This window comes from Hevea brasiliensis, chromosome 2 (genome assembly GCF_030052815.1).
Source record: "Hevea brasiliensis isolate MT/VB/25A 57/8 chromosome 2, ASM3005281v1, whole genome shotgun sequence".
Lineage (NCBI taxonomy): Eukaryota > Viridiplantae > Streptophyta > Magnoliopsida > Malpighiales > Euphorbiaceae > Hevea > Hevea brasiliensis.
The window spans coordinates 73556285-73566340 of NC_079494.1; the positions used below are offsets into that span (position 1 = coordinate 73556285).

General features: G+C 34.6%; 1 pseudogene; it reads right to left on the reverse strand.

The window, feature by feature from the left end:
* Positions 1–8819: 8819 nt before the first annotated feature.
* LOC131178136 (small nucleolar RNA R71) lies at positions 8820–8914 on the reverse strand (annotated as a pseudogene).
* Positions 8915–10056: the final 1142 nt, after the last annotated feature.

Consider the following 10056-nt stretch of genomic DNA (forward strand, 5'->3'; position numbering starts at 1 on the left):
TTGCCCATAACCAGTCCGAATTTCAATTTGGTTCTAACACTTCCAACATACACCAATTGGTCACAAATGACCATTTCTTACCTCAAACAAGGTCAAACACACCATTTGACCACTTCTCCAATTTTTGTCTTCTAAACCCTAGGTGCCAAACCCTAATTCCCAATTTGTTACATTCAACTACTACAATGCATACCAACATCACTTCCATACTCATACCAACTTACCTCCACTTTGAATTCAATCAAATTGATGCATACACACATCAAAACCCTAGTTGGCTGAAATTAAGGTTTGGTCCCTCACAATTGTTTTTATTTCATTTCTTTAATTTCTAAGTTACTTTAAGTAACTAAGCATGCATTTAACTAGAAATTAAAAGTTTAGCTTACTAACCTCACTTTGAATTTTCACCTCTTCAAGACTTCTTCCTTTCTTCTTCTTTTTGTTGTCAAGTTCTCTGTCAAAGCTTGAATTCAAGATTTAATGATGGAAGTTTAAATTTCTATGATGGGATTTAGGGTTTGATCAAGCTCAAAATGAGCTTCAATGGAGTTTGGTGAGGGAGAGGGAGAGAGAGACGACAAAGTGGAAGAGATGAAGACTTTTGCAAATTTTTTTTTCTTTTATAAATTAATCCCTTATGGAAGACCACAATTATCCAATTTTATTTATTTTTTTAATTAGTGTTTATTACATCATGCATGATGTCATCAATTTCCACTTTTCCTTTTTCTTTTTTTTTTATTTATTTTTCCATTAGTTCTTTAATTTAATTTCTGATTCCGAAATTTTCTTTTCTCCGATTTTATTTGACAATTAAGTCAGGAATCAGCTTTTGGGGTCAATTGACCAAATTGCCCCTCTCTGGTTCGACTCGATTTGCAAATAATTCAATATTTCTTCCGGATCACTGACCTAATTATTTGATCGGCTTAACAGTTCTTTTTCGTGATTTTCTCTTTTCCAGTGTGTTCGCAATAGTCCTAAGGACTGCAGCATCACATTTTACAATTCGAAATTTGAGTTTAAATCGACCTCGCAGTCCTTAGGACTAGTGCGCCACTGGGTACTGGCTGGTTAACAGTACTTTGACTTCTAGGAGTGTTACCAGAACCCCTACCTCTGCCTCTACCTCTACCAGCTGGCTGTGACACTCTAGGTGCAGAGACTTGGGCTAATCCCTCAGATGTAGCAGAAGATCCTCATCAGCGCGGACTAGTACAATCCTTAGTGAAATGTTCGCTCCCTCCATAGTTAAAACATGCACCTGTGGCCTTGAAACAAACCCTACCATGTGTTCTACCACAAGTTTCACACTGCCGTACTGATAGAGCTCCTCGAGGTGCTTTCTGGGTCTGCTGACCAGACTAGGGTGGTTTTTGGCCAGAGAATCTGCCTCTGCCAGATTTGTGAGAGCTAGATCCTCCAGACTGTTTTCTCTTCCCTAAACCACTTTCAGGTGCTTGACCAGTAGTCTTTTCAGTCTTCTCTTTCTCGTGTGTACCCTTCTTCACTGCCCCTTATGATTCTATCCTTTCCAGTTCCAGGGCTTGTGAAATCAGCTCAGAAAAATTCTGGTGTCCGAATCCCACAACTTGCATTCTTAAGCTAGGCCTCAACCCAGTCTCAAACCTCTTACATCTATCTCTGGGAGTGGAGACTAAGCTTCTCACATAATGGCTTAGCCTTGAAAAGCCCCGCTCATGTTCCGCTATTGTTCTGTCCCCTTGCTTCAGGCTCAAGAATTCTTGTAATTTCATATCTACATACACATCAGGAACCCATTTCTGCCTGAATTCCCTCAGGAAGTCTGTCCATGTCAGCACATGTGGCTCAACCAGGCTGTGGGGGATGGTCTTCCACCATTCATATGCATCCCCTTGCAATAGAGAGATAGAGTATTCAAATTTTAATTCTTCAGCACACTATAGTTTTCTTAATACCCTTTCCATTTTTTCTAACCACTGTTCAACCTCCAGTGGATCCATAGCACCCTTAAACTCGGTGGCCCCCAATTTCATTAATTTTTCATATTGCCGAGCTGAGGGCTGTGGTTGTGTTATGGTTGCTTGCATCTGAGCTTGAAGTGGCACATTTCTCACCATTTGTTGGAATAATGCAGCCATCTGCTGTGCAAACTGAGCAGGAAACTGAGGTGCTAGAGTAGGAGCTGGAGTGGTTGACCCACTCACGTTCTGGAGCGCTGGGGCTTCCCCTTGAACCTCAGCCTCAACAGATTGTTCCACAGAATGATCTCCCTCTTCCATTTTGTTTCTAAAAAATTTCTACTTCCTGAGATCAAACACAAGGAGGTTGACCTCCGTTAGTGCATATTCATGATGTAAATATGTCATATGTATCAATTAAAGACACTTGAGCAGTTGCACTTATCAAAGAAATATTCATACACATAATTAAAATTTATTGAAAAATCATGCTTTGATACCACTAAAACATGTTACACCTTACCCCTTCGTATGTCATGACATGATCCCATAGAATACCTAATGAACTACTGAACTCTACCTACCGATAACTCATTAAGCATCCTACAAGGGATTTTAAAACCATTTTCTTACATTTTGGAAGTGGTAAGCATTTTGGTAAGAATTAAAATCATTTATTCGAAGTTTTAAAACTACTTGAAAATTTTGTCCCATTTTATTTTTCCGCAAATTTTATAAAAATTTTGACAGAGTGCCATTTGTATTTTGAGAAACCACTTCTTCAAATACCTGAGAAAAATACTTCTAGTAAATTTTCCACAACTCTCAACTTCCAAATAATCTCAATTCAATTCAAAATTCTCATATCAAACCATTTCAAAATAATTCCATCAACATTGCATTCAATAAAGCTAATTTACATTCACAAGTTTAATTTACAGATATAAAATCCAAAAATAATATTATTACAATTTATTATACAACTACTCAACTTTACATTGATACATAAAACATTACAATATTTACATCAATTAACTACAAGGGTATAAATAAATACCCATACAAAAGATCAACAGAAACTTTTCCAGTTCAGCTCCTCACTCTGCTGCTTTTTCCTTACTCTTATCTACGACAGCAAAATAAGTTTTCACTGAGTATAAAAATACTCAGTGGTGTACAATAAAAATTTGAAATATAGTACATAAAACATTCATTGATAAATCACAATTTAAATATTTCACAAGTACATTTCACGATTTATCAAAACTCATTATAGCACAATTTTGATCAAACGATTTAATAAACATAGTGTTGCCAATTCATACACAACTTAAGCCATGACACAAAATTTCCGATTAATGTCATATTGCACACCACAATAAAGTAATCTACAACTGCACTAATCGAAATCAATGAGGGAGGTGGCTAGCCAGCTAATGAGTACTCATCCGATCTACAACCTCAATTGGTAAACCAGAGAGGGAAGAAAAATAATCGATCTCACCCCATAAATAGAGGAGGAATAATAAGGCACTGTCATGCTAAGTGTGAATCAAAAATCTATTTCAAACATTTTATTCAAATAATTCATAAGAAATCCGATAAATTTTCAAAGTCATAGTTTCATTCACAAGGTGGCAACACATCATGATTAACACCAAATTTTTATAAATTATACCAAATCAATTTTTCAATGACAAAATGCTCAAATAAGGTTTATTGTGCACAAACCTTAAGTGAGTCATCTCTAGGACTTGACTCATTCTCTCAGACCTTCTAAGTCTTTTTAAGCTGAAACACAAAATTTATAGTGTCTCAGTATTTTTACTTCATAACAATTCCAATAAATAATTCCAATATGTTTAAACTTACATTCTTGCAAATTTTCATGTTGAGGTTACTATTTATGATACTATTCAAGTTAAAATATTGACTTTTTTATACTTAAAAGGTATGGGAACTCCAACTATACTCACATACTACATTTTGGTCACCAATTTTGTTGGTTTTGGTTGTTTTCTCAAAACTTAGGTCTTTTAGGCAAAATTGTAAATTTTTAGTTTTGGTGCCTTATGTTGTACTATTCCATTGGTTATTTTGCTATTAGAATTGGGCTAAGTTTTCTTCATAGAAATTGTTCCTTATTGTTTTAAATTTATTCTCCTTTTTGAATCACTCCATTTTGAGTTTTGTAGCTCAAGTTATAGCCATTTGAATCAAGGCTGCCAGATTGGACTTACCCAGATTTTTGGGAACCAAAACTGGTTCTCGAAGTTTTAGGTCACCAAATTTGGGTGGCTAAATGACTTGGTTAAATGCATAATTTGGCTTTGTATTCTTCATGAAAGTTTTAGGTCTATATCTCAGCTTTCCATTGGTAAAATTTCAGGTCATTTAGACCTACCTAGCCCAAGTTATGGCCAAATGAACAAACATTTGTTCATTTAGTCATTTTTGTACAGGTCAGATTGCCTAAGTCCGGATTTGGTCAATTTGTTCACTAGGTTTTGGTCACTTTTTAGGCATGAATCCTGAATTAAAATTTTGTCATTTTGTATTTAGTTTCATTCCCAATTGGCCTCACACCAATTAAGCTTGTAAATTTTTAGATTTGGTCCCTGAAAGGGACCTTAGTCATGCTGCCTGCATACTGCCCATAACCAGTCCGAATTTCCATTTGGTTCTAACACTTCCAACATACACCAATTGGCCACAAATGACCATTTCTCACCTTAAACAAGGTCAAACACCATTTGACCACTTCTCTAATTTTTGTCTTCCAAACCCTAGGTGCCAAACCCTAATTCCCAATTTGTTACATTCAACTACTACAATGCATACCAACATCACTTCCATACTCATACCAACTTACCTACACTTTGAATTCAATCAAATTCATGCATATACACATCAAAACCCTAGCTGACTGAAATTAAGGTTTGGTCCCTCACAATTGTTTTTATTCCATTTCTTTAATTTCTAAGTTACTTTAAGTAACTAAGCATGCTTTTAACTAGAAATTAAAAGTTTAGCTTAATAACCTCACTTTGAATTTTCACCTCTTCAAGACTTCTTCCTTTATTCTTCTTTTTGTTTTCAAGTTCTCTATCAAAGCTTGAATTCAAGATTTATTGATGGAAGTTTAAATTTCTATGGTGGGATTTAGGGTTTGATCAAGCTCAAAATGAGCTTCCATGGAGTTTGGTGAGGGAGAGGGAAAGAGAGACGACAAAGTGGAAGAGATGAAGACTTTTGCAATTTTTTTTTTCTTTTATAAATTAATCCCTTATGGAAGACCACAATTATCCAATTTTATTTATTTTTTTAATTAGTGTTTATTATGTCATGCATGATGTCATCAATTTCCACTTTTCCTTTTTCTTTTTTTTTCTATTTATTTTTCCATTAGTTCTTTAATTTAATTCCTGATTCCGAAATTTTCTTTTCTCTGATTTTATTTGACAATTAAGTCAGAAATCAGCTCTCGGGGTCAATTAACCAAATTGCCCCTCACTAGTTCGACCCGGTTTGCAAATAATTCAATATTTCTTTCGGATCCCTAACCTAATTATTTGATCGGCTTAACAGTTTTTTTTCGTGATTTTCTCTTTTCCACTATGTTTGCAATAGTCCTAAGGACTGCAGCGTCACATTTTACAGTTCAAAATTTGAGTTTAAATTGACCTCCCTGTCCTTCCTGAGAAGGTCACCCATCGGTGTGACTCTCGGCTCGTTTAACTTCTTATGTTCTGGAAGTTTTACGTCACCAAATTTGGGTGGCTAAATGACTTGGTTAAATGCATAATTTGGCTTTATGTTCTTCATGAAAGTTTTAGGTCTATATCTTAGCTTTCCATTGGTAAAATTTCAGATCATTTAGACTTACCTAACCCAAGTTATGGCCAAATGAACAAACACTTATTCATTTAGTCATTTTTGTACAGGTCTGATTACCTAAGTCCGAATTTGGTCAATTTGTTCACTAGGTTTTGGTCACTTTTTAGGCATGAATCCTGAATTAAAATTGTGTCATTTTGTGTTTAGTTTCATTCCCAATTGGCCTCACACCAATTAGGCTTATAAATTTTCAGTTTTGGTCCCTGAAAGGGACCTTAGTCATGCTGCCTGCATACTGCCCATAACCAGTCCGAATTTCCATTTGGTTCTAACACTTCCAACATACACCAATTGGCCATAAATGACCATTGCTCACCTTAAACAAGGTCAAACACACCATTTGACCATTTCTCTAATTTTTGTCTTCCAAACCCTAGGTGCCAAACCCTAATTCCCAATTTTTTACATTCAACTACTACAATGCATACCAACATCACTTCCATACTCATACCAACTTACCTACACTTTGAATTCAATCAAATTCATGCATACACACATCAAAACCTAGTGACTGAAATTAAGGTTTGGTCCTCACAATTGTTTTTATTCCATTTCTTTAATTTCTAAGTTACTTTAAGTAACTAAGCATGCATTTAACTAGAAATTAAAAGTTTAGCTTAATAACCTCACTTTGAATTTTCACCTCTTCAAGACTTCTTCCTTTATTCTTCTTTTTGTTTTCAAGTTCTCTATCAAAGCTTGAATTCAAGATTTAATGATGGAAGTTTAAATTTCTATGGTGGGATTTAGGGTTTGATCAAGCTCAAAATGAGCTTCCATGGAGTTTGGTGAGGGAGAGGGAAAGAGAGACGCCAAAGTGGAAGAGATGAAGACTTTTGCAAATTTTTTTTTCTTTTATAAATTAATCCCTTATGGAAGACCACAATTATCCAATTTTATTTATTTTTTTAATTAGTGTTTATTATGTCATGCATGATGTCATCAATTTTCACTTTTCCTTTTTCTTTTTTTTTTTCTATTTATTTTTCCATTAGTTCTTTAATTTAATTCCCAATTCCGAAATTTTCTTTTCTCTGATTTTATTTGACAATTAAGTCAAAAATCAGCTCTCGGGGTCAATTAACCAAATTGCCCCTCACTAGTTCGACCCGGTTTGCAAATAATTCAATATTTCTTTCGGATCCCTGACCTAATTATTTGAATGGCTTAACAGTTTTTGTTCATGATTTTCTCTTTTCCACTATGTTCGCAATAGTACTAAGGACCGTAGCATCACATTTTACAGTTCAAAATTTGAGTTTAAATTGACCTCGCAGTCCTTCCTGAGAAGGTCACCCATCGCTGTGACTCTCAGCTCGTTTAACTTCTTATGTTCTGGAAGTTTTACGTCACCAAATTTGGGTGGCTAAATGACTTGGTTAAATGCTTAATTTGGCTTTGTGTTCTTCATGAAAGTTTTAGGTCTATATCTTAGCTTTCCATTGGTAAAATTTCAGATCATTTAGACTTACCTAACCCAAGTTATGGCCAAATGAACAAACACTTATTCATTTAGTCATTTTTGTACAGGTCAGATTACCTAAGTCCGAATTTGGTCAATTTGTTCACTAGGTTTTGGTCACTTTTTAGGCATGAATCCTGAATTAAAATTGTGTCATTTTGTGTTTAGTTTCATTCCCAATTGGCCTCACACCAATTAGGCTTACAAATTTTCAGTTTTGGTCCCTGAAAGGGACCTTGGTCATGCTGCCTGCATACTGCCCATAACCAGTCCGAATTTCCATTTGGTTCTAACACTTCCAACATACACCAATTGGCCACAAATGACCATTTCTCACCTTAAACAAGGTCAAACACACCATTTGACCACTTTTCTAATTTTTGTCTTCCAAACCCTAGGTGCCAAACCCTAATTCCCAATTTGTTACATTCAACTACTACAATGCATACCAACATCACTTCCATACTCATACCAACTTACCTACACTTTGAATTCAATCAAATTCATGCATACACACATCAAAACCCTAGCTGACTGAAATTAAGGTTTGGTCCCTCACAATTGTTTTTATTCCATTTCTTTAATTTCTAAGTTACTTTAAGTAACTAAGCATGCATTTAACTAGAAATTAAAAGTTTAGCTTAATAACCTCACTTTGAATTTTCACCTCTTCAAGACTTCTTCCTTTATTCTTCTTTTTGTTTTCAAGTTCTCTATCAAAGCTTGAATTCAAGATTTAATGATGGAAGTTTAAATTTCTATGGTGGGATTTAGGGTTTGATCAAGCTCAAAATGAGCTTCCATGGAGTTTGGTGAGGGAGAGGGAAAGAGAGACGCCAAAGTGGAAGAGATGAAGACTTTTGCAAATTTTTTTTTTCTTTTATAAATTAATCCCTTATGGAAGACCACAATTATCCAATTTTATTTATTTTTTTAATTAGTGTTTATTACGTCATGCATGATGTCATCAATTTTCACTTTTCCTTTTTCTTTTTTTTTTCTATTTATTTTTCCATTAGTTCTTTAATTTAATTCCCGATTCCAAAATTTTCTTTTCTTCGATTTTATTTGACAATTAAGTCAGAAATCAGCTCTCGGGGTCAATTAACCAAATTGCCCCTCACTAGTTCGACCCGATTTACAAATAATTCAATATTTCTTTCGGATCCCTGACCTAGTTATTTGATCGGCTTAACAGTTTTTGTTCGTGATTTTCTCTTTTCCACTATGTTCGCAATAGTCCTAAGGACCGCAGCGTCACATTTTATAGTTCAAAATTTGAGTTTAAATTGACCTCGCAGTCCTTCCTGAGAAGGTCACCCATCGCTGTGACTCTCGGCTCGTTTAACTTCTTATGTTCTGTTTTCTTATTTATACTTAACTAATTGGTAATTACTAATTATTTGTGTTTGAGCTTAGCTAGTTGTCTTAAATGTAGTTCTAATCCTCTTAATTGTCAGATCGACCACAGTCAGGAATAGTGAAATATACCAGGCTATACAAACAGAGGTGTTACACTCAACACCTTCAGACAAAAGGAAGGTGAATCACTCTATGATGCATGGGAAAGATATAAGGACCTGCAGAGGCAATGTCCACACCATGGCATAGAGGATTGGCTACTAGTGCAAAATTGCTATAATGGGTTACTACCCTCTACAAGGAGCACAATAGATTCGGCTGCAGAAGGTGACCTAATGGAGAAAACAGTGACACAAGCACTTGAACTTCTAGAGATGGTTGCATATCATAATTATAAGTGGTCAAATAAAAGAGGAAATGCAAGGAGAACAGCAGGGGTCCTAGAAGTAGACGGCCTATGCATGATAAATGCTCAATTTGATCAGCTCACAAAGAGACTTGACAGAATACTGTCACACCTTACCCCTCTGTAAGGCATAACATAATCCCGTAGAATACCTAATGAACTATCGAACTTCACCTACCGATAATTCATTAAGTACACTACAAGGGATTTTAAAACCATTTTCTTACATTTTGGAAGTGGTGAGTGTTTTGGTAGGAATTAAAAACATTTAATTGAAGTCTCAAAATTAGTAAAAAATTTTGTCCATTTTTTTATTCCGCAAATTTTATAAAAATTTCAAGAGTGCCATCGTATTTGGAGAAAATAGTTCTTCAAAGACTGTAAAACACTTCAAATAAATTTTTCCACAACTCCCAACCTCCAAATAATCTCAATTCAACATAACTCAAGTCAATTCCACTTCAAAATAATTTCACAATTTAATCCAAGTTTGTCATCTCAAAATATTACATCATTTCATTTAATAAAGCTAATTTACATTCACAAGTTTAATTTACAGATATTAAATACAAAAAATAATATTATTACAATTTATTATACAACTACTCAACTTTATATTGATACATAAAATATTACAATATTTATATCAATTAATTACAAGGGTATAAATAAATACCCGTACAAAAAGGATCAGTGAAGTCCTCAATATTAGTAGCAGCTCACTCTGCTGCTTTCTCCTTGCTCTTAACTGCGGACAAAATAAGCTATCACTGAGTATAAAAATACTCAGTGGTGCACAATAAAGAATTTGAAATACATTACATAAATCATTCATTGACAAAACACAATTTAAATGCTACACAATTACATTTCATAAATTATCAAAGCTCATTATAGAAAAATTTTGGGTTAAATAATTTAATAAACACAGCGTTGCCAATTCATACACAGCTTAAGCCATGACACAAAATTTCCGATCAATG